Source organism: Hirundo rustica, chromosome 1 (genome assembly GCF_015227805.2).
Source record: "Hirundo rustica isolate bHirRus1 chromosome 1, bHirRus1.pri.v3, whole genome shotgun sequence".
NCBI classification, from domain to species: Eukaryota; Metazoa; Chordata; class Aves; order Passeriformes; family Hirundinidae; genus Hirundo; species Hirundo rustica.
In genome coordinates this window covers 114,021,544-114,048,005 of record NC_053450.1, presented here as the reverse complement: position 1 = coordinate 114,048,005, position 26,462 = coordinate 114,021,544, and positions in this window count along the sequence as shown.

Below are 26,462 nucleotides of genomic sequence, written 5' to 3'. Positions count from 1 at the left end.
TAAGTATAGTACTAATGAAAAATTGGCAAGTGCAAAGCCAATTAGCCACAAAGCAAAGATTTAGTCTGGTTAAGACCAGACAGACCAAGGAACACCATAACTGTGCATGCTCCAAAGACAAAGTTGAAAAATTCAGATGCAAAGAAGACCCTGGAAGCCTTCATCAAAGACTCCCACGACCCCTGGACTGGGGAGGTACAAGCACAGTGCAAAGGACATATCTAATAACCATGAGAGCATACCATGTAAATTAGTTCTGGTGTGTATGTGATGATGTTGTAGTGACACAGTGGTACTCAGCAATACTTAGTGTATAAACATACCACAGCACTTGACAAAGGGGGGTGAGTTAGGTGGAGATATCCCCCTCCCCACCAGCAGTGCAATAAAGAACTACCTGCTCCCTAGACATCAGTCTCTGGGGATTTTTTTCCAGCCTATCTTTTGGGCATCAGTGGCACCGGCATTGATTGATGCTGATGTGGTCCTCATCAGCTCCCAGCGGACTGTTCAGTCAGGAGCAAATGTGTGTCCAGGCTGCAGCTCTCAGGGAGACACCCCAAAAGCCTTGTGCCAGCAGGAACAGACCTGTCTGTCCACACATTACACTGGTGTTCCCCCCAGAACAGACCACTCACTGATGGGCAGGAGTAAGTCTTCAGGAAAAGGAGTATTTGTGCTTTTCTGTTCCTATGCTGACACTTGCTGCTCGGATAAACATTCAGGTGTTCGTTTATTTTTTCCTTTATCTGTGCAAATCCTTGAAAACACTGCCCTTTGGGAGCAAGTTTTTGGAGCAGCTGCCCAAGATGACAGGTGAATATTTATCTCTCCGTGTGGTTCAGCACATAACTACCCTTGTCTCCCACCCTGCAGGTCAAGTTCATATGGTCTAGGCAGCACTTTTGAGGAAGCTGTAGAGAAATGTAGGAAGCGGGCTGGGGCTGCCAGATGCCTACATCATCTATCTATCTATCTATCTATCTATCTATCTATCTATCTATCTATCTATCTATCCATCCATCATATATCTCCCAGTCCCTGGTGCCACCCCATCACACAGCATTAACTGTGAGCTCCAGCGGGAAATTAATTCCCTCCCCTGCTTCTGCCTACTCAGGGAAGTTGCCACTCTCCATTTTAAGTTTACAGCTATGCACCACAAAACAAGCCCCAAGAAAGGAGAAGACAGCCAGACTGATGCTAAATGTCTTGCTCCATGTCAAATGGCAGCCGGCAGCAGAACTGGAAATATAAGCCTGGGTTCCACATGGTGCAGACTGTAGCTACGTTTGCTTGTTTAAAGTTTGGCATACACTTCTGAAAATGAGTGCATGGTGAGAAACACACTGGAGTACTCAATGCCTTGTGTTTTCTTCTAACAACACCACCAGTAGCCCGTACAGAAATCTGCTCAGTCTTAAATGTTTTGAAAAGGCAAAAGATCACGTTATTCTCAGATGAAACCAAAACTACACCCCTACCCCTTTTTGTGTATTCAGGAAAACTGACTGAGTACAAAGTATCATGGGTATAGTTTAGCAAATATAGGTTGTATGCACTTATTTAATACAGAATTTTTATAATACACTGGCCCAAGCCCTTCTTTTGTATAACATTGTGGGATGCTACTCTCTTACAGGGAGACATATCTCCCTGTCAATCCTCAATGTTGCTGTACATAGGAGCAGTATGCCCGAGTTACTGCTAGCATGGGTGTGAAATATATTAATGAAGATCTTACAATGGCTAGTTTTGGAGGTTTATAAAAACCTGTATATTCCACTGAACAATTAGTTCTGGCAGTAAGGCCGTTAATCCAATAAAACCTCATTATGTCAGTAACAGACCCCATGCAACATGCAAATCATACAGCTTTAGTGTCAACTCCCTGCCTGGTCAATGTTAATGAGAAGGGCTGAGGGGGGATTTCCAGCAGTTGGGACGCTGCTTTGCTTCAAATGCAATTTTGTTTGATTTGCCTCTTTTTGGCAGCAGTCCTTAAAAGCCAAAGGGCCCCATGGCATCCCCAAAGCACACTGGGACCTTTTGTGTGTGATGTGTGCTCCAAAGAGGCCAGAGCCGAGACCAGTGCAGTGGCCACGGCTTCTGGTTGTTCCCTTGAATTTTAACACATCCAAAGCAGGTCAAACCCCCTTCTCTTTTGCTTTACAGTAGGTTCTCTCTCACCCCAGGATCACTAGCCTCTCCACTGATTACATCAGTCTCAGCCACACAGAGATAAAGACTCTGATTTGTTTTTTGCAGGAGCTAAGGAGAGAGAGGGGAACAAAAAAAAAACCACAAAAAGGAAAAAAAAAAAAGCGCAAAAGCACCAGTTATGGAGGAATTCAGTGTTTTCACCACCTCTCCCCCCATCCCTAGCTTTAAGCATCAGCTCCAGTCAATTCCACCCAGACAATAAAGTCATTTATCACTCAAGGACCCGCACAGGTTCAATACCTGATGTAAAGCAGATGATTGCTTCCATTGATTCAGATGAAATATCCAAGGAGAGCCGCAGCCGGCCGTGGCTAGAGCGCATGCACCATTTGTGACGGTTTAATAAATAAACCATTGATTATAAAATGGAGCCTGATAAATCCTGACGGGGCAGATCTGCAGCTGTACCTCTCCTCTGACTCCTATAATTAATGGCTTAGTACTGTGCTACTGTTAAGTGAGGACCCGCTCAACTAGAAGCAGCAGCACACGTTAGCGGCATTTATGCAAATGTGCATAATTACTGCTCCCGTCACTGACAAGGTCACTCCTTGCTTCGGCCGAGATTCTCTTGGTGGAGACCAGCAGTGTTGGCTGGGGATGTCTTGCCACAAGACAGACCATTTCTTCTGCTGCCTGAGAACACAGTATCATGGCAGGCAGGCAGGAGATGAATCCCAGAGCAAATGGGGATATGAGCCCCCAGATCAAGCAACCATCCGAAGATGCTGAATGAGAGATGTGGGAACTGACTGGGCTTTGGATGGTCTGCAGGCTGGGAAAGGGACCATCCCACTCCTGGTCACAGGTTGAAAAAAAGCTTGTTGTAAGATGCCCCTTGACAAATAGCATCCATAAGCCTGAAAGAGAGATCTGGGCAACTGTAGATAGATCCTTCTCCTAAGGAACAAAACTACCGCCTTGTTGTGCACAGCTGTTTAAATTGCTTATTTTTCTCTTGAACAAGTGCTGGTTTTAGAAGGACAGAGCCAGGAAATACTCCTCCCACCACTGTGATGCACAACCCCAGAGCTCAGCCATGACTCAGAGGCCTTCAGCCACAGTCCCCAGCGTTTCCACCCTTTGTCTCAATCTGCATGGATGACATCAGGAGAGAAGTATTATGTCTCTGTGTAACTGATATATATGCTTTCCCAAGAATGAATTTCAGTTTCAAGCCAGGCTAATACATGTGCAATTAGCAGTGGAATTGCTTCACTATTTACCAACCTATTAGACTCTCCTGTCAAAGGAAGCTTCCGACTATTAGACAAATCTCGTACAATAGCTAACTGTTTATACTCATTAATTTCACAGTATTTTAACAAGGTTGCAGCTTCCTCATGACATTCTTCTATAATTTCAAGGCTAACCCCCAGATCCTTAAAAGGTAGAGATGGCAGAGGAGACTGGCAGAGAGAGGCAAGGAAGAAGGGATTCATCCTAAATTTTTATTTGACTCTTTCTTCCCTGACTGGAGACAGGAATAGACACATGATTTAAAACAAAACAAAAAAAAAAAAACCCAAACAAAAACTCAATGCACATACACTAGATTCTAACATGGTAAATTCTTGTAATGTAAAGGGGCGAGTTTGCCCATTTCAATTTAAATGGGAAATGAGCTTTCTTTGCAAACATTTATGTGTAGATCTACAAAACCCATTAAATAACACCGGGGGATTACTGAGCAGTGTCCATCAGAAAGCATTCATCTGAGTTAATTTTATTTCCAAAATGAAATAAAGTACAACAATAAATAATGGCTAATGTGTAATTCAATGTAAAGTCAGGATCAATCCTTTCTTTCATTAGGCTTGGCACAATATATGTGCTATGCATTTTTAATACCTTTAAATAATTTAGGAGAAATAGTGCAGAATAAGACTGACAGGAAATAGTCTAAGCTCCTAATTTTAGGAAAGAGCCTATAAATTAAATTTCAGGAGGACGTAACTTCTTGATTAAAGGTAAATTGTTGTTGTCACACACAGAAAAAAAACCAACGCAGCATCGTATCTTATTACCCTAATCTATTACATTTGCTACTTTAATTTAGGAGAGTACACTAAGCTGACAACCAAAGAATCACAGGCTGGGACCTCAGCCTGCTACATTCTGCCCTGCCACTGCAGAGTGAACAGCAGCAATCTAGAATTTGAAATCTTAAAGCAAAAAATGGCTTCTTTTACAAGCATGCATCAGCTTCTGATTTTTGACAGGCAGCCACAGCAAATGCATTTCTGACTCTTTCCATTTTCTTGCTGGCTGGTTCTTAACCGTCTCTCTCCCTCCTCCTCACCTGTCACTCCTGACCCTTATTTCCTGCACGCGGTTTGCCGTTCTTCCCTTGGATCTGATGCGCCTGATAAGCCGGGCGTGCGGGATGCTGATTAGCGCTGTCGGCTTTAAAGTTTCCCTAACCCATTTCCCAGGTAATCTCGCACAAACGCCTATCTCCAGCCAGCACATGTGGCAGGGATGCGGTGGCTCACCTCTTATTTCAGAAACACCTGCAATAAATCAGAGAAAAGCTCTTAGCCCAGGTGGTGAAAGGCAAGAGCGTAACAGCCTGCCTGAAGCTGGAACCTGAACCCAAATCCCACGGTGGGCTTGTACTCTTCCCTGCGAGCTCATCGCGGTGGAGGGTGGTAGCGGATCCATGGAGGGAAAATAAAAGCCGAAGCGTAATGCATGAGCTTAGTCAGGCAAATAGCATTGCAAATGAATAACTCTACTCACACAAGCAGTCTCCATAAATCCCAAATCATGTTTGTGTTCAAATACTTCCTCCCACGGCTGCAAAATGTGTGAAGAGGCTGAGAAAGAGTCACCCATAACTACAAGGATTCACACCTCTTAAAGCTGTCCTTATTAAAAACAAACTGTATTTACCAAAACAGTACACAAGCAAACTCAGCTGTCTCCCTTGCTTCCTTCCCCCAGTCATTGCAGGGAGAGCTCCAGCTCCTCCAGAGCAGACCAAGCAGGATAAGCTTTTTCAGCCAAGGGGGTTGAAACAGCTTCCACTTCCACTTGGGGGATTCACTGCAGAAACTACCTAGTTTAAATCACATTTTATAGCTTGTGTCACACAGACTAAATAATTTAACAGCCCCTTCTGGCTTTAAAATCTAACTACCTATTGCATCACAGGTGGTAAATCTTTTTACCAAGAGAAGGGTAAGCTTGGCCTCGATAAACAGGGCTTTTAAAAACCAATCAAGCGCAGCCCCACGTAAGCCAGCATGTGAGAAATTTGTCATTTTGAAAAAGATGAGTTTTGGTAAAATCTCAGAGCTTGCAACTTTTCATCAGTTTGTACTAAGCTCTAAAAGAATATGTCAAATAATGCTTCTTGCCATAAAACACTATTATATTTGAAGAAGAAATTGTATATAATGAGGAACAGAATATGAACTCAATTAACTCTACTATAAGCTAAAAATAATTAACTTAGCACATGTAAACATGAAAAAATCCAGCTATTACAGAGCACCCTGCCCTGCAGAGAACATATCAGGTTCAGCCCCCCACCCCAAAAAAAAACCCCAAAGAAATAAAATGCTGCATGCTGTACCACTCAGTTCAAAGGGAACTAGAATATTTAAAATCACCGAACTGCACTTAAACTCACGTAGAGGACTTATCCAGCAGCTAGTTATACATGAAGTAATGGATTTCATGATTTCCACTTGACAATGTACTCAAGCAGGATGACTTGTGTGCACAAAGACAGAAATTTAGCTATCTGTCCTTTACATTTAGAATCAGTGTTACTCTCCCCCAAACTGGTGTTTGCACATGACACCTCTCCTGAGAAGCCAGTGTCTCTGAAGGGGAAGTGCTGAGCCACAGCCTCTCATTTCACGGCCAAAACAACAGCTCTGAAGCATCCTGGACTTTCCTCAAAGACAAGCAGCACAAGGCAGGTTTCCCACACAGACAGGACACAAGACTTGGAAATATTACTGAGAAAAACACCTTCTGATCTCTGAGGAGCTGGGCAATACTGGGATGTGCAGTGCTTGGTCCTGGTTAGGTCCCAAGCACAGCACTTTCAGTATATATAGCTCTTCAAAGCACTTGTATCTTGGAAAAGTTTTCTCTGCCTGATAGCTGCTCTTCTTACAAAGAGAAAAAAACAAAACAAAACAAAACAACAAAACAAAGACCAGGGGAATTTTTTTCTATTCTCAGGCGAAGATGCCCAGTGTATTCCCTTTAAAGGCAAACTGAGGATAGAAAATTCAGTAAAGCATAGACAAATGTCCTCCTCAGTTCTCAAATAGGGAACACTTCTGGTTTTCTTCTGAACATGCAACACCTCTCCACCCGACACTGATCTAATATTTTGAATTTCTCAGCAGTTTCAAACCTAATTAAAAAAAAAAAAAAAAAAAATCTACATAGCTGAAAGACGTTTTCCTCTTTTTTTACTGCCAAATCTTTCCACCTCACCACTGGTTCCAGATGTAAAGTGTGCAATGCCCAGGGAACCAGTGACAGATTTAAGAGCTAGCCCCTGATGCCCATGCAGCGTTTCAGGGTAGCACTTTGGGACCAATATGACTAACGGGGAGATTCACAGTTTTCCAAATGAACACAGAATAACAGCTTCTCCTTTCTCATCTGGACCCGGCAGCAGAAGGCATCCAACTTCTGGGGAACAGTAATACAACTGCTCCCAAACAGCAGTAGTGGATATTTCTGAACAGCTTTTCTACAAAGTCATACACTGCTTAGAGCCAAATAATTCGAGGTTTTTTTTTAGTCCTCATGTAAAGTGACCTGCATAACTTAAAAAAGCAGCTTTATTATCTAATAAAACCTTCCATCACACTGAATCACCCTGTACGTTCACACACAGAGAAATGAAGAGTGTGTGTGTGCGCTCACGCAGCCCTATCGCGTATCCTCGCGTTTCGCCATCTGGCATCCTTCTAGGGATTAATAATAATAATAAAAAATTGGTTTAAAACACCACATACGCACCCAGGGAATGAGAATTCTTACAGAAGGTTTTAACAACCTGCGTGGAGGCACCACGGGACGGACAAGGCAAGCCAGCTAAGGCTGCGAGCACACGTCAGGAGCAGAAAATGCACATTTTTCCAATCAGTGGGCACAAAAAGTTACAACTATTTGTGCTTTATGTAGCATTAGTAAGCTGCAGACCAGTACGTCTGATTAAAGCTTGCTCGAGTCCGGAGGAATTGAAATATGACAAATGGTAATGTGACAGAGAAATGTCAAAATAGATGAGGAATTACACATGCCAGCGACTGAACAAAAACTAGCTGAGATTAAGTCAGAGACAAAGATGAAATGCCAGATTGCCTAAAGCTAATTATCTGGACAATTAATGGAATGCCTGCAACTCGTTTTGATTATTAAGAGCACAGTCAATCGGAGAAAGGACAAAGCTATTTGCAAGAGTCCACGCTGATTTCCTCGGAAGAGGATGCTGGCAATGAAGTGGAAGAAATTCGTACCCTGGAGATCACTAAGCCAGCTGGTAAACTATGGTACAGCCATGTCACCTGGTACCAAAATGATACCAATCCTTCCCTTGGATTCTCCCTGGTGTCAAAATTCAATGCACATCTCATTCCCGATTTGACAATTTGACTGGCATACTAGGTAAGGAAAAATATTTGTGTGCCTTTGATACTACGAAACAAGACACATACGTGTAATCCTGTGCTGTGACCTGCCAGAAATTAAAACTCGACTTCCTCCCGTTCTCCCATAATTTTTTTATGCACCAGTTTTCAGGAAATTCATACATTCTTCTATATTTATCAACTCAAGAGCTAAGTGTGGTTCCCAGATAAATTCTTTATGTGATGACACTTTTTAAGCTGGCCACAGACCAGCCATGTGCAAATACCTGCTCACTCAGCTAATATGAGAGAATATCAAGATGTTTAACAAATATATTCACTTGCTTTAAAAATAGAGAAAAAAAAAAAAAAGAAAAGAAAAAAGAAATGGAAGAAAAGGGTCTAATCCCAAATACAGAGAGACTCTCTGTCTCTATATGTTCTCTCTATCTGAGCTTTTTTCTGTTACTGGTACAGAACTACCCTAGTATTTGGGATGAGAAATACCCAGCATGTTTCCCTTCTAAGCCCACGTTTGTGTCAGTAAAAAGCACAGAAGCCACATTCTTTTGAAGACACAGTACTACATTTTAGCTTCCCGCTCCCCCTCTAGTGAGATCCTGGGAAATACGTATGCATTCACCACTGCCATTAAGCACCACATCCATCAGTCGAAAGCCACTTTACCCCAGATAGCAGAGAGTGGAAATAGATGTGTCCCAACCCTGGTGTTTCCCTGAAGGGCTTCCCTGCACACAGTCCCTTCAAATAGCAGATGTAAATGAGAGCAAGGCTGTAGTGCAGGGTCCCAAGCCCCAGCTCTGCCAGACCCGAGAGGGTGAGCAGCATGTCCACAGCCAGACCCGCTCATCAGTCAGCCAGGAGGAATCCAGGACCCGGATTGATTCACTTGGGCTCTGCCACTGACTGACACAGTTCTGCTCTTTTCAGCACTTTGGTAATTCTTTTGCACACATGTATATTCATTTTGGAGTTTTTACATCATTTAACAGCTCAAGATGTAGGAATTTCCAGAGCCGCCTTGATCCTAAAATGGGGATGTCTTTCAGCATAGGGATCAAAAAGCCAAGCTGCCCCTGCTTTGTGTTTAAGTTCAGCTTTGTTCCCTTAAAAAGCGAGAACCTAAAAGACAGCACGTGCTAGAGAATGGACAACAATCTGCTGTGCTTCTTGGGACAGACCCTTTGTGATGTTTTCAGCAGTTTAACACCCCATGCAGAGATTAAAACTGCTTTTACAAACTCAGTTCCCGAATAGGCACTGTATTTTAGCTGAGGGGAAGGCAGCCAGCTTTGCAGCACGGAAACCAGCTTCAAACAGGCATACTAGAAGGGAGCCCATGCCTCCAAACACACTTCATCCATCCTTGGATGACAGAGATAAGATGCTGCACTGGGGAACTGCACTTCCTATTTTATTCTCTGCACAAGAAGGGCTGAGAAAGGGACCTACATTTAGGGTTTTAGAATTGATGTACTTACTACCTCAGGAAAAACATGTCTGCTGAACAGACGCAGCTCTGCTGACTGGTGGGTGAAATGGCACGGGGCAGCAATCTCAACACCAGAATAAAGCAATTTTAGGAAAACCCCAGTGAGTTTTGCAATCACAAAGAACACTTTGCACATTAGCCAGGAATACCTGCCTTTGTCCCTGCTCCCTGTGAAACCCCAACTCCCAAATTCATCGGTGATAGCAGTCTGGAGAGGAACCCCATGCAGGATGGATGTCCACCTCCTTTCATCTCAAACTGTTGCTTGAACTCAGCCCACACTCAATTACCACCAGCAGGTAGTTACAAGCAGAAAATATTTCAAACCCACAGGCTTAAAAGGCACTTTTTCCCACCAAAAGTGAAAAACTACCCTAAATGCTTGTGGTCATTTGTTAAATATTAGGAAGCTTTTCAAACTATCTCACCTTGCTAACAGTTAGGGGTTCTCCAGACCCTCAAAAAACCCAAACAAAACAAACAACAAAAAAACCCAAACAAAACCCCTCCACAACACCCACAAAACCCCACCCACAAAACAGTATTTCATCCTTCAGACAGTCCAAGTCTCTCTTTTTTATTGCCATTTTAACTGATTTACACTTCTGAGATGGTGATTAACATCTCGGTCAGAGACATCAGAATAAACAAAAGCCCTCGGCATATCAGGTCCTACCACTGTTTGAAGAAAGGGCTTATACTGTTCTCAGCTTTTATTTTGGTTGGCCAAAACAAAAAAAAATCAGCTGTTTTCCAGGGGACACAGGACAGACACACTGATTTTCAAAATACAAATGCTGTGGAGGCTGGTGCAAAATCAGACATACTCAAGGAATCCACAGCGCCCTGTCCTGCAGACTGAAGTCGAGGCAATGAAGTGGGGAGCAAAGCACACTGCAATGTTTTAAGGGGCTCAAAAACCTGATATGCCTATGTCTGCCACTGGAGTAATTTTTTTCTGATCTTTGCTCACAAAAGATGGTTTAAGGATCTGAATAATTTTTTTTTTTTTTTCCTCTCAAAATAGCGTGTCAGAATAATACATGTTTTTGCTGGCCCCATGGGAGACACAGGAATTGTGCCAATCCATCAGACTGATACCACAGTCCACCCAGCGTCTACCATGGTGTGCTTTTAAAAGGTTAAAAAAACCCTCTCCGTTTTGTGATAGGACTTTTTTTTTTTCCCTTTATCTCAGTCTTAAAAATAGCGAGAAAATGATACAATCTGTTATCCATTCTTGGAGAGGCAACGCAAGGAGAAAGCATCATTGCTGTACCCCAGATTCCTTCGCAGGAAAACCTGCAAAAATGCAGGAAAACCAGGAAAAAATGGCAAACCCTGAGCCATTGTGAAACAGGAGCGATCAGGAGCTGAGTGCTGCCCTGTGCTTTGATTCACCTCGTACCAAACAGAGCTAAAGAGACTACAGAAGTAACTATTGTAGGCTCCCGTACCACAATACATCCATCTCAAACACAGACGTGAAAGATCTTGCAAGAGTGAGGCTTTGGTAAAGTGACAACTCCGTATTTAAATGATGATTTGTTTGGACAAGGTTTTCAGGAGGAATCCTGCACGGCAGCTGTTCCCAAGGAGCTCAGCACGAGCCAGAGTGCTCATTTTATCCTACCTTTTCAAAGCCTTAAAAAACATGGTAGCATTCTCTAATTGACTACTTTTTTCATATCACAGGAGAAGGTTTTTTTCCATTACAAAACACAACTTGTATTCTGAATCTCACAGATCTTACCTAGAGGAAGGGACACAAGTGAAGGTATCTCCTTTTCCAAAATTCTGCCGGGGTGGACTTAAACCATGAACCTTTTTAGGCACTTAAAATCTCCAAATGAGGAAAAACCAAGAAAGCTTAAAAAACCACACACATGCACATACTTGATTTAAATGATGAAATCCTACTCATGAAAATTAATGTGGTATCTACATAAGAGGTGGTCCATCGGGTAGCCCTGTTGTCCCATTAATCGTATTTATTCCAAAAGTCTAATAACGTTATCTTTGGCCCCAGCTTCAGCAGCCTGTAATTTACCACAAGCACCTTTTTTGGGCATGCGAATCAGGTACTAACACTGCCTCTATCAACCCCTTTTGTGCTTCTAAATTAGAAAACCCAAATGTCATTTTTCTTCAGATATGAAACACAGTCAGCATTGCAAAATAAAAGAGCAATTAACTTTGCAAGAAAACTGTTGTGCAGGAGTGAAATACAGTACTTGAAAAAGTGGCTAAAACCTAAAATTCTTCCTTCAAATTATATCCCTTAATCAGGCTAAAATGACAGAACACAGCTTCAGATACTCCTGAAAATTAAAACAAAAACAACAAAAAAATTAAACTAGTGGAAGATACTCCTCCCACACACTAATTTGCTTGCTGGGCTTTCATTGCTGCACGATAAGAAGTCTTGGTGCTTTGGTAATTGGGAAACTGGCTCTGTCTCCTTGCCATCTTCCCCTTCCCAAATGGGCCCTAAACAGCTAATAAATATTAGCACAGAATTTCTCATGGTTTCCTTTATCACTTGTATGACAAAAGAAGTTTTTTGAATTCTCTGAATAAAATTCAGGCTGGAGGTGCCCTAGCTGAAAAGACAAAAAGAAAGCTAACGTTAAGGACTTGAAGTTGATAAGTATTTTAAAATACAAAATCATCTTGGCTCTAACCCTTCTGTAAAATCAGCCAAGATTTTATAACTTGGTAAAATTAAATGCCTTATCAACACACAACTGACTGCTACCCAGCAAAGATAAATTATCTCATTAGTGCCATAGAAATCAGATGAGGCGTGCATAGTAAGTGACATATTAAATGCAATTATAAAACCCCACTGAAGTGATGTTAGTGACCTGACACATGACAAAAAACCCCAACGAGGCAATGCAGAATCCAGGCTGGAAGATGTGCCGATATTATTTCTATGCAGCAGACATCAAATACAAAACCACTGCTTAGCCATCAGTAAAAATCCCATAAACAAAAGCGTTGCAAAGGTTTAAGAATTGTTTATATGCAAAGCAGGGGATATCTCTGAGAGGAGCAGAGCTCCTCACTAAAGCAGCAATCTGCAATGGCTGTGATGGGATGAGCAGGTTGGGAGAGCTGCCTTCCCACGTCGCCCACCTCCGTGCTCACGTGTGCACATAGTGCCCACCAGCTGCCAGACGTAAGGCAGGTTCCCACTTTGCACATCTGCAGTGATGATTTTCCAATGTTAACAATCATAAAATGAAAATGAGGTAAACACATGGCTCAAAGAAACCATAGGGAGCCTCCTCCCATCTCCTGTCAGCAGTACCAGTGAACTAAACCCTTCCTGACCAGCATTTATCCAGCTCTCCTCAAATTCCCTTGGCGCAGGACTGCTGCAAGCAGACTCTCTGGTGCTTCTCTCCCTTCTTTGCTGCGAAGTTTTTAACTAAAATCTGACCTACATTTTCCTTGCTGCAACTTACTGCTCTTTATCTGACTCACAGCTGTTCCTTCTCTCCAGCAGGCATTTACACCTTCCATGGTCACACAGCCTAGCCAGGAGACCCAACGCCAGCTTCCATTATTTCAACTTGCTATTTCCTAATTATGCTGGCACATATCCACATCCTATTTCCTAAATATTTTGTCATTTTTGTTGAACCTTTGCCCTTCCTCATATTTTCCTTGAAGGGTTGTGCCCCAAAGTGGACACACAAATGCCCCAGCTGAGTCCTTCTCAGGACCAGCTACCTTAAAAGATTAATCCCTGTATCGTACATGCAACACCGTCCACACCCAGCAACCTGTCATCTTGCTGAAGTATGTCACTATCAACTACCACCTAGTTTTCAGACTACAGGAAGACACCCCTCAGGTGTCACCCCCTGCTTGGACAGCGAATTGGGCAGCCTATGCACTACCCTGCTCACTTGCCTCATGGGACTTCTCCCTCCACAAAAGCACGGGCTGCCAGCGGACCACGGAGACCGGTGCAGCCACCTCGCCCACAGGGACTGCTCGGAAGGAGGGCTGAACCCCACCTTTCACCATCAGCCTCTCACACCATCCTCGGTGCCCGCTGCCAAGGACAGCTGGAAAGCAAACCACACCAATCACTGATAGGAAACAGCCCAGCAAATGTCCACAACAAAGCAACTGCTTCCCGTCAAAGAGCTCAGCATCTCTCCAGGAACCTGAAAATGAAACCTCTGCGGTTTGGTTTCTGTTTGAGGCAGAAGCTCTGTGGAGGGCTTAGGGATGGCTCTTCCCAAACCACTATCTTGACGGCTGGCAAAAAGGATTTTTCTTTTTTCTGGGTTGTGGGTTTTTTCCTTCCCTCTCCCCTTCTAACTTACATTAGACTTTTACAGTGAATTTGAAACGCAAACTCTTCTTCAGGCCACAGAGCCGAGGGAATCTCCTCTGCCTGGAGCCTGTGGCAACACCCTTCTCTGCCGTACCTCCTGTCTGAAACAGCACTGCTGAACGGCACTCGAGTAACGTGACACGCTAGAAAAAGGAACCAAGAACTCGGCTGAGCTGCAGGAAATCAGGTGAAAGCAGCATACACCTGTACCTGATACAAACACACATTTTACAGTTTTTACACTTTTGGGGATTACTGCATCAGCGATAGAGAGCCTCATTTCCACAGGGAAAAGGACAAGAGGCAGACTGCAGCCTCTTGTCTTCTGGCCATCTGAATGACACCGGGGCCTTGCTACAGAGCTCCCCGCTCCTCTCCATCACTCACCAAACCCACTGCATAAAAGAGGAAGGGAAAGGTTTGAGAAAAACCCTGGTACCTCTACTTCACATTGCTAACAAAGGAGAAACACAAACACGTACTTTTTACATGCCATTGTCAGATGATCCAACGATTTTGTTCATCTATTGAAATGAGTCAGCTTGAAATGCTTTCCTTAATGCAACTTTGAGCACTTTTGTGAGGGGCACTGCTGGTGTCAGATGTGGAAGAACCATGTCAGAGAGGGACCAACCATTTTCCAAGCATGTTGTTTTCATTCCGCAATAAAACAAGTTACGCTGTTCACAAAATTTCTTTTTATCCATCACTTTACTCAGCAAGACAGGCCAATACAATTCCTGTCCTTTTTCTTTCTCGGTACAGTTCATTTTTGTTCCTCCTGGAGGTTAGGAAGCAAATTACAAATTGACTGGTTTGAATCCTCCACACAGAGGTGTAATACTGTTTAACTGTAGCTATGCTGCTGGAATGCAGTTCTCTATTTTAATACATTTATTTTAACCATAAAATTAACTACTGGTGACGGTAGTAAACAGAAATAACCCGTAAGAGACCACTGCATTTTTGTTTAAGTGTATGATAACATGGAAGAATGACAGAACAAAAAAGATCTGAGCATGTTTAGTTCTGTTTGTGGGCAGTGTTCAAATTCTTGGGTTTTAAATTTGAAGGGTTAAAAAGTTTAATAGGACTAATTAGGTGGTCTACTTACATTATCCAGTAGGGATTTTGAGGCATTACAGAATGTCTCCTGTGTTGCCTGAGATACAAGCCAATGAAATCGAGATGAGGGTTTGTTATTGGCCGGAACCAATTATTTCTGCTGGGAGAAAAGATCAGTTTGTGATAAGAATTATAATGAAATAACAAGGATAAGAATTTGAGAAATTTTGACCTTAGAGTAAGTTAATATTTTCCTTGGAAAATTTTAAATGCAGCCTTTATTTTATAGTATTTTATAAGGGAAACTAATAATAATTTTTAAAAAGGAAATTTTCATTCTCTTGATGAACAGAAAACACTAGTAAATTAATATTCTCTATTCTGGATGCCTTAAAACAGAGCAGGGTTTGAACTCATCTGCTTATGTGTACATAACAATGCCAAATACCCTTTTCTCAATTTACACAGACTTGCACGCCTGCTGGAAGAAATCTCCTGCAGAAGTGCTGGTGCTTCTGCCCATCTACACCACAGGCTCACCTTTAATTGCCCTAGGAAAGAGGTCAGTCACACTCAAACTCCATTAACTCTTCTGCCTCAAAGAGTGCTCCTAACTGGCTTCCATGTTTCCCTCCTTCTGTTCCACGTGGCAAAAAAATCACTTCCTAAAGAACAACATCTAGGTGCCGGTTCAGTGATGCTTAGAGCTGTTTTTAGCAAAGACTGCTGATTTCTCAGAGGTTCATAGCCCTCTTGAACCATGTGATTTCTGCATGCCAAGGCAACAAACCCTGTTTGGATTCACACGTAGCGTGGATCCAGCCCACAAAGACAGCTTGGTTATTTCCTGTGAGACCCCACTGGACTCAGAACACGCAGCATCATGTTCTTCCCTCGGCTCAATCACCCACAAGTCTCAATGAGATTTCAGCTTTTTATTTCCCTTCAGTCAGAGTGAAGTTAAGTCCGATCTTCAGTCTCACATTCTCTTTGCAGTGGTTCTGCCCTGTTTTCCAGGCTATTCAGCTTCACTGTCTCCTTGCTTGCGCCCCTTTATCTTCCCTGTTCTCTTGAGAAAATCTCCACTGCAGAGCCTCCTCCAGCAAGGGCTGGGACAAACCTGCTGAATTGGGGCACAGATAACAGAGTTTATGGGTGGCCACAGGGTTGGGTCAAGCCCTCACTGCTGAAACTGTAAAAATTTTTATACTAATATATGCCTTCTGACTGTGTGCTAAGATAACAGAAGATGAGAACTGGACGCAAAGGGGCATTTCATCTCCAGCTGCATTTCGGCTTTGGAGAGCGATGGCAGAGTGGGATACCGTTTGCAATATCCCTGGTGGATTTAAGATAGTGAGTTTATTATAATTTTAAACATGTTTTAATTAACAAATTCTTTTGTAAGCCACCGTCAGCAGCGGTTTCCATGGTTGCTGCTATCGGATATTGCAGAGCACAAAGTGGGGCTGCAGCAGCAGGGGGAGGCCACACACTGTGCTGTTGGGGAAAGGGATCTCTGCTACCCACCAGGACCCTGGCTGAAGGGGCAGAGCAGAGACTGCATTTGTGGCCCTCTCCCCTCGGCAGGGCTCATCTCCCAGGAAGGCACCAGGAGAATGGTGCCTCCTCCATCTACCCACGGCCAGTCCCACTGCGTCCTCCCGTAGCCCCACTGGCGTGAGATCGGATCTACACTTCCTGTGGGAGAACAGCCACATTCAGCCCTGTCCCACACCCTAGGAATGTCCCCATGGCTCTTTCATACCAGAATGGGTACAGGCTTTAATTTGCTCATCTCCAGCGTTCAATCGAGCAATCTACAGTAGGTCGACTTTCCGATGGGAACTAAGGGCGATTCTTTAATTAGATTTAAGAACTGCAACACTTGAAGTTAAATCACGCTTAGAAAGATGAAAATTGAAAAATTATAACTAATGGGATTTACAGATGATTTCCTTTAAAAGTAAAAAATTATTATTACACACATGTACCCCAAGGACCTTTCAATAGCTGTTAAAAATATTCCTCTTAACAGCAGACAATGAGAATATATCCACTTATATGGAAAGATGATCAACAAAGCTTCTACTAAGACATTTTTAATAAAAGTAAAGATTCCCAATTATAGACTACAGCCTGCAGTCCCTTCCACCTCATCCTCCATTTCAGATTCTGTATTTCTTTAGCAACTGAAAATGATGTCACACCTAGGTAATATTGGGGCCACATGTCTGGGTTCTGACCTGAGTGACATTGATGAAGCTGGCTGTAAAAAGGAACATTGAATCCTAACTCAGCGACATGTAAGTAAAGCGAAAACAAGATCTGAAATAACTGTCCTAGTGCAAAGTAGCATTTTAAGCCAAATTTAAAACCATCTAAAGAATTTAGGACTTCAACACGTACGACAAAGAAACCGGGTATCATGCTTCTAGGTAACCTCTGCATCACTGGGGATTTCTTCAGCGGTGACAATAATGGACAGAAATTACTGCTTACGGTTTAACTGTAGGGATAATGCTAATGTCAAGGTTTTTCCCCTGTAAACCCAGGCACTCTCCTTTGCATCACATTCATCTCTTCTGCCCCCAAGCCCCCAACCAACTTCAACAAGAGCGGATACAGACTCGGAATCTGCTTCATGGGAAAGATCCGTTTGCTTAATTAGGTGTATAAAAATTGAACTCATAAAGATATTCTATCTGCAGTCAAACACTGAGCACTGCACAAGGCTTTTTGTACCATTTGTTTCCCACCTCTAGTTTGTGGAAGTCCACTGCCACTGCAAGTGCTAAACCAGACAGTCAAACAAAAGTATCGAGTGCCAGCATCGACGCTGGTGACAGAACTTGCAAACACACCTACTTGAGCACGCTTTGCTGAAATTCAGGCCCTGTTCCTTTGCAGGTGACGTGTGGAAACTGCAGGGGATGTGATGAATCAGGCAGGAATTCTTCACTAATGTACATTATCAGCAATTTGAATAACATTTTTGTGTATCTGTACAAAGTACTATGTCTTTTACAGGAGTCCCAAAGGTGTTCTGAAAGGAAGTATTTTAAGTGTTCATAGATAACAACATTTATTGTGAATTTTGTGGTCATGCTTGCACTTTAAAGGAATTAGCAGCAAATCAGAAAGACACAGAAATCTGTTCTGAATCCACAGACCAAAATGAAAATGAAGAATGTGTTTGATGACATAAATAATGATAATATAATAAATATACCTGCACAAGACAGAAGAAGGACAAAAGCCATTGTTTTTCACACAGATTATGTTAAAAAGGGTCATAGAGAACAGGTAAAGGAAAAAAGCCGTGATGACAACTTAGCATCTTTTACCTAGCAAGGCACAATTCATGCACAATTCAGGAACCCAAAAGTCACTAGTACACACCAGCTCTTTGGTGGTTCATTATATGCAGCAGGACGACTACTGCACTTGCAGGGGTTACGGGTCCTGCCCTTAAAACCAGTGGCAACTTTGGCACAGAAGCCAAAATCTGCTTATTTGAATCCTTGTCCCTTCAGTCTCTTTAGAGCGTGACAAGCTAGCAGAAGCTGGCATGGCTTCCCTGGCTCCTCAGCAGGGGAAGATACCAAAATCCTGCTACTGCTCTCTGGCAGGCACCTTTTTCCAGTGCTACATTCATTTCCAAGCAGAAGCGATAAATTTGATGTTGCAGCACTAGAAAAAACAGTTTGTTCTAGTCAGGGTTTACCAGGCAGGAAAAGTTGGGTATTTCAGCAGCTTGGTGTTCCTGGGTCAGCTGGTAGAGGGAAAACCACCAGCTCAGGAGCCACGGAACATCGTCACAGCTTTCCTTTCACAGAGTGCATCATAAAAAAAAAAGGTTTTGCTTGACGAGGTAAGGCAACATTTGAAGACTCTGGAGAAGAGATTATTTGGAAGTTAGGATACATATAATCATTTGAAGTAGCATTGTGATACACAGTGTGATTTACAAACTGATTTCGTGCCACTGTCACTTCAGGCCCAGGAAGAATGCCTTGGTAGTTATTTGGCTATAAGGAAAGCTTATCCATTTACTGTCCTGAAAACCCAACCATCTGCTGTGTAGCAGGGACTCTCTTGGGGTACATGCTCTTCAATCACAGACTCTGATAAGGATGCTCTATGAGTACTTTTAACTTCATCCCAAATTATGAATGCTTTCAAATCTGAACAGCATTAAAAAGCTTTCTTGCTTTTCCTGGCAGCCTGCAATGCAAAAGTGTTAACTCAGGAGTTTATTCTGCAGTGGATAGTAATGACATTTAGTGACATGATGGATACATCCTGGCTTCGCAGTACACAGATGATCTCAGAATACAAACCTTATTCCTTGTTTCCCTAATATGCTGCACATGGATCAGTGTTGTCAGCAGTCTGTCTTCAGTATTTTGATTAATAATGTTAACGTGGTGTTCTAAAATGAGTTATTTCTGATTATATTTATGCTAATAGTGTTCTTTTTTGCTTTTTAATTTAAACTTTGCTGAAAACATTATTTTGTGACCAGCAGGTTTACTTTCATAGGCTATGTTTTTTCAAAATGAAGGCAAGATTATGGGGGATCAAAAAATTACTTTATTTCCTCTTTAACTGAGATGATATATTTTAGACATTATTTTAAAACTCACCCTATTCTCCAGTTCACATGTCTGTAGTGAGGTTTTTCTTAGAACATACAAGTAAGAAGTCACTGAACTCTTCCTGTTGACACGAGGTCAGAGGACACATGGATTTCCCAACCAAGACCTAGTCCAGTTTTGGAGGGGTTTTTTTTTTGCAATATGTTACAAATGAAGCAATTCCAGACTAATGACACCTAATAACCCATCAGCATGTCTTGTAGCCTGCATGTTCTCACTCAATGCCAAAGATGTGGGATTTGAAGATGGCAACTCTCAGCCTTCCTGAACAAACAGGATTAAAAGCACAAGTCAAGACAGGCTTCACAGCAGTTCAATACGGAAACCAAAATAAGAAAACACCGAAAATGTGTTTGAGATGGGTCTATCTCACATTAAGCACCAAAGAAGCCCTAACAAGACCATGCTGGTAGGATCCACAGTCCCTGTTAAGAAAAGATCTGATTTCTTTCCAGTCCGAGAACTGGCTCATGACATCAGACTGCAGTCTTCCTAAGGCCACGGCGAGGGCAGGATTAGTTTCTACGCTCACTAATTGCAGAAATTTGCTCTCTCCAGCTTCAGGCATCTGAAGGGCATGATTCACAGTGTCAGCAGGAAATGACGGGGCTGTCATGCTCCTCCTGGCAGCAGGAGGAAAGATGATGCAAAAGTGATGAGAAGACTGAGGGCCGTGAAGATGACTCGGCCATGAGGCTTTGGCACATCAAAGACAAGCCATGTTTTTATACACACAGAACAGGAACAGGAAGTTCCACCCCTCACCAGCCAGCCCCTAAAACTGTCGAGTGTCCTAGCTGCCTCAATGAGAAAGAAAGAGAAAAACTAATTTTGGAGCTGATTTTAATAATAGTTTTGCAAATCTACATTTTTTTTTTGTTTCTTCAGTCCTTAGGAATAGAACTTTTCTGGAGGGCTGCAGACCCAGGATGAACCATGTGTGGAAAACCTGACATTTTTCTTCAAACACACAAAAAGGAAAAGAATGCAGAAATTGTATGAAAACCAGTCCCACTTTCTTCTCCCACTGAGCAGCAACCAACCACTCCAATCACTTAAAAAAAAAAAATCTGCAATTTTCCTCCAGATGAAGAGCACAGTGGCTTTTGATACATGTGCACCTAACTGTGGCTTTCTGTGAGCACAATTAATATCTCTAATGCAGCTAACAAAAGCATAGCTTTTTAAAGATACAAAGCTGAAAAAAGGGATCTAAGGCTGAGCGAGCGCAGAGAGTAACAAAACGCAAAAGCAGCTCCAATGCTTAAGGCAACCTACACGCACACCATCTATAGATGAGTCTCTTGCTATGAAATGCATTTATATGGATCATTATCTTCACATGATACCTAGGCATTCCAGAAGCATTCAAGTGACCACATTATGCACGGCTCAGCACACCGCTTACGTACGCACGTGGGTGGCTTTAAAGAATCCTGAAATTACGGCAGCACAATGGGGAAACGGGGGGCTTCCCATCCAAGGAGAGAAAGAACAGCAGAAAAGTGCAGTGCAGAAGGCTGGACCCATCCTAGCCATTGTGCTGGACATGAAAAGCAAGCCTCGTAGATAAAATTAAAAACACCATTTCAACTCAATGGAGGACAGATGTTGAAAACATCAATCCTGCCCGTATGCAAAGAATTTCATAACCACCTTTGCTGTACGGCTCATTTCATCCAGGGAGAAGCTGGGAGAAGGCAGCAAGAAGAAAACAATTTAAAAAACTTTTGTGTAGGTGTGGGAAGGGGGAGACGGCTGTACAAGCAAATTGCTTTGAAAAATTGGCTGGTGATGGGTTAGGGCAGAAAAAGGAATTTCTGTAAGCTCTGCAGTGCAGCAAAATCTGGAAACCACAGGAGAAAAAAAGACAAGCGGACTTTACTAGAAGTTGCCCAGTCATGTCCCTGTGCAGCTTCCTCACCGAGCTCCCACCTGGCCCAAGAGCCAGCTGGACCTCCTTGCCACGGCCAGGCACCGTATGATGGTCGGACAGGAGGCATTTTGCTACTCTAGCTAATTAGGAAATCCTAGAACCAACCTCAAAAAGCACTCTCAACTCCCATCTTACAAGCCTCTGCTTCCCCAGTGTTTTTAAACTCTATTTAATGGAAACCCTTTAGACAGGCTCCTACCGCCTGTGCCTCCATGGCACACGTCTGGGGACAGCAACTGGCTCTGTGCTGCCACAGGGAGCTGGTTCCTGCTTCCCGCTGATAAGGAAACACACTATACATTAATCTCCTTTTACAATATCATATAAAACCCTAATTACAACCTCATGCCTCCACAACGAATGCATCACACATTTAACTCATGAACCAATGTCAGCCCTCAACAAATTTTTTAATGTGGTTGAGTCTGTAATTAAGGGCTTGCTTTGTTCTGCAAGTGAGGTATTAGGGTGTGACCACGGAGCCCAGCTCTACCACTATTTCCTGCAGGCTTTCCTCAGATACAAGCAAAACCAGGACAACTGACCAGATACATTAAGAAGATCATGTGCATGGTCAGAAGTCTTACAGACATACTTCTGGAAGAGAAAACCCTGTGTCAGACCTGATCAATAGAAATAACCAGACAAGCACTTCATTTGAACACCTAGCAGATGTACCAGTCCAGGTAACCATTATTCCATGTACTTCTCCCTCTCTTTCTTTGCATCATTTCAAAGAGAAACAGACCTACACTTCCTTTTTATATTATATATATATTTAGAAAATATTTTTATATTTTCCCCTCTTTATATATAGTTAAAAAAACCCCAAAGAAACAATTAAGCAGGATCTTTGGTGGTAGTGCTTAAAAAAAGATTTTGAAATTGGGTAAAAGGGACACACAGTAGAGAGCTTACACCTGTCTGTCACTCAGCCAGCAGTAGCCTTTCATTATCCTAACACAGATCGGTCCTGAAAATAGGAACTCAAATCTTATTCAGAATTCACAAGAGTCTTCTTCTGGGCTGGTAGTCACCTCTAGGTGCTCCGATAATTTTCCAACAATCCAAAAGATGAACTTTTCTATTACCTAATGATCTTTGCTGGGAACACAAACAGAGCCCCATGCAAAGTCCTTTAAGATCTCAAATGAAGAAACATACCACGTCTACCTAACAACACCCAACTGAACCAAAGACTTGTGACCCACTGCAGTGTTAAATCCCATGAAAACCTTCCTATTCTTGGTTCTTCTTGCATGAACTGCATTCCCTTGCCTTCAGGATAACAGACAGATTTCCACGAATTAGCAATTAAAAACAATTCTTCCAGTTGCAATGGTGTTCTAAGTTTCACAGCTCTGTGGAAACTGGAGAGAAGAGTCTTTCATTAGCATATGGAATAAATTCACTGATTAGGCAAGAAAAACATTTCGAATAAAGCAGGACACACAGCACAGGTGATTTTCCGCCTGTACACAGCCATGGAACAATTTTTAAATGACAAAGTCATTGCAGAAAGTGGTCTTCTGGAATATCACGCAGCATAAATGAACAGACTTTGCATCACCCTCAAGCAGACTGTGCCTCTTGGATAATCAGCCTTTGAGCTGTAACACATGAGATGAGTGTAGGGAATGTCACTGGAGAGGCATACAACACCACACATTGCCCTTGGAAGTCACATGAGATTCCACCCTGTCATATCCAAAGCACTGAGGATAAGGAGCCTTTAAAATGCTTATATGGAAAATATTAAATTATGAATAAAACACTTTGCTATCGGCAATGGCCATGAAGGAGGCAAAATTTTGTCAGAATTTAGGACCACAAAATGCAAGAAGTGATAAAAAGCCTCATTTCCATAAACCAAGTAATTAGATTAAACCAAACATGTAGTAAATATATCTTTAAATGATTTTATCTCAAGTAATCATAGGAACGACAGACAAGAATCTCCAATTTTTTGAAGTGACAGACTTATCAGAGGCTTAATTTCAATGAGCCCACTGGAAAATTAATGCAACAGGAAGATATAGAAAAAATTATTAGTTTGCAAATGTCCTTCAGGTAAAATATATCAAGCAAGGAAAGTGTATTTAAGATCTGGATATGAAGCAAAGTTATCGCACGCATGGCTTAGTGGGTACACTAAGAAAAGCTGGATCACAGACAGCTGCACCCTTCAAGCTGTATGGGAGACACTGGATAAAAGTCCAGTCAATGACTGTAAGAAGGGAAGAAGCAAAAGGATAGCACAGGCAAATTTTATTAGGTTCCTACCCAGGCTTATGACATATATTATGGCAGAATTTATCAGCCAAACTGACCAAGGCTCCATTGTCCAAGGAAACAGGCTGAAAAAGTGCAAGCCAGTATCTCAAAGACCTTTTAAGTTAAGAGTTACTAGGTGAAAAGAACAGAGTAATAAAACAGTGGATGTGGTTATTTCTAGTCAGTCAGAAGGGACAATGACAGTCCTCAACCTGCTTATCTACAATCCAAGTTGCACTTCCTACAGGACAAACCGACCGGAAATTCTGCATTGAATATTTTGGGAAACAGCCACCAAAATCACAGAAATCCAAGGCCAATCAAGGCTAGTTGGTTAGTTAATTAAACCATCTTTTCATTACTACAATTATTCTGCATCTATCATCTTCTACATGATTAAAAATGTAGGTGAAACAATCATTACGAAACAATCAAATTTCACCAGAACTATCATAATTTTCCCTCAATAAAGACATTGCCTTCAGTCACCGAGTCTTGATTAGGGGACAGACACTTTTAGAGATTGCTTTCTTGGACTGTTGGGATTTAAACCTGCCGGCACCTAAGCTTGAAGAATAGTATTGGCCTATATGACTGAGGCTAACACAACCTTCAAGATCTAAAGCAGGGCTTAGCAAAGGCAGAGAAGGTCACTCTCTATATCTGGTATCATCCCGGGAGCCAGAGCACCGGAACCAACGATATAGACAGTGGTGAACACTGCCTCTCCCTAGACACCACGTACTCGGAATTGTTACCCTCAGAAAGCTACAACGGAATCAACAACGTGGAGTCTACTGACCGAGAGGAAGAAGAAAGGATGCTGCAGTCTTGATGATCTTTTATCACACACTCAGATTGCTGAAGCCATCGCCTCATATGCTCTGCCATTAACATAGGTGGTCTTTTTCTTCCCCCTCGCCTCAGTAAACATTGCTGGTAACTAATCCAAAAACACTTCTCGAGAAATCTTTTCATTCTGAATAGGTTAGCAGAAATCCATTTTTCTGTTTTCTGTTGACACAAAAGCATATTGTCAGTGCAGGAACCCTACTGAGCAGCAGCAAGGCTCACTGTCCACACCTCTGACACCGGAGAGAAGGGACACGTCACGCTTGCCAGAAATATGTTGGGCTATGAGCATTATGCCACAGTGACAATTGAAAAAGCCGTGATCAACATTCTCCCTAAAAATAAAGCAATTCAAAAATGTCAGTTCTGTTGTCACAGTTGATGTCACTTAAGTGTCACTTGGAGTTAATATTAGACTAATCAAGCCAATTATAGAGTATTTACAGTATTTAATAGCCTCTTGGATCCGACTTCTGATAGAAAAAAATCTGCATATTCCTTGATGGTTTATGAATTTAAACCAGTTCAAAGCTCAACTCCAACAAAGCGAGGAGCGTGTGAGGTGCTGAGAAAAACCCCTCCACTGTTCAAGCAGAAAGTGATGCGTCACTTTACAGCCACAGTGGACTTTTAGCAGTGACTCAACACAAACAGCTCTCTCACCACGCACTGAGCCCTTCCAGCGCCTCTGCTGGGGGCCACGGTCTCATGAAGGATTGGCTTCTGCTGCTTCATTTCAGAGGCAGCAAAGGCTCACGGACAAAGTGATGCAGATGGAAATGCTCAGGCACAGAGACACCTCCCTCACTCGATAGATTCTCCAGCTACTTGTTCAGCCACACAACCAGAACCACCTGGTAGCATGCTGCAGTCCCTGTGTCTATTCCCACGGGGATGAGGTTTGCCTGGAAACCTGCACGCCGCCGCTCCAGAGTCAGAAGAGGTACTTCAACACTCCCACTCATCTGCTGAGGAAGCAGAACTGGGCAGAAATTTTTCTGTGACATCTATTTTCTCCTTTCTTTAGCACGGAGGCTAATGAAGAGTTTCATGTACACATAATTGTCATGCACAGCAGTTTAATCTCCCTACGCGGTGTTCGTGGTCTAAACACACAAAGAAGATACACCGATTCTCACGAAAATTAATTGTTTGGGCATAAAACAGGCAGGAGGGAGGGACAGCGATGTTACATCCTCAAGGAAGAAAACCATACCTTTGGGATAGCAGGTGCCCTTGAGGGAAGGTCAGAGCAAAAGCGGCTACTGTCAGGAAAGTGACTTTGCCTTTTAATAAAATGCAATTTAGTAAATGCAGACATGAAAGGCAAGTTGGTACGAAGTCACATTTTCTTAATTCCAACCCCAAAAGGCAACGCTCCCCTTCCTGTTCGAGCGCCAAGAGCAGAGGCCTTGGAAGGAATGAACAGCAGAGGCTCCACCCAAAGCCCTGTCTCCAACCCTTCCTCACACACAGCCCAGTGCTCCTTTCTCCTGCAGAGGCAAAGGCTGGAGGTCCCTGCTCCCACTCCTTCAGGTCACGCCGCTTACAACATGCCAATCATTTCTAAACTTTTTATGAGCAACAAACAGGGGTGAATTCACTATTTCACTGAGGAGAAAGAAAAACTCGCTACATTAGCTGGTTTAATTTTAAAAGGGATAGGTATTTTGAGTATTTGCAGCAGTCCTCAGGGAGACAAATGAGTTGGATGTGGACAAGGGTGTACGATACAGACATTTATCATGCGCACATTTATAAGCTATGTGTGCTTTACAGCATAATTAATCAGTAGTTGTCTCCTACTCTGCACACAAATACAGCCTCTCATCTTCCCGGGCACATTCGATAACTAATTTATTTCCTTCCACAGTCTAAATAATCTTACCCCTTTGGAACAACCCGGGTGAAGTAACTCAAATTCCCACGCGTGGAAACTCAAAAGGGACATTGGAAGCGCTGTCCTTGCGCATTC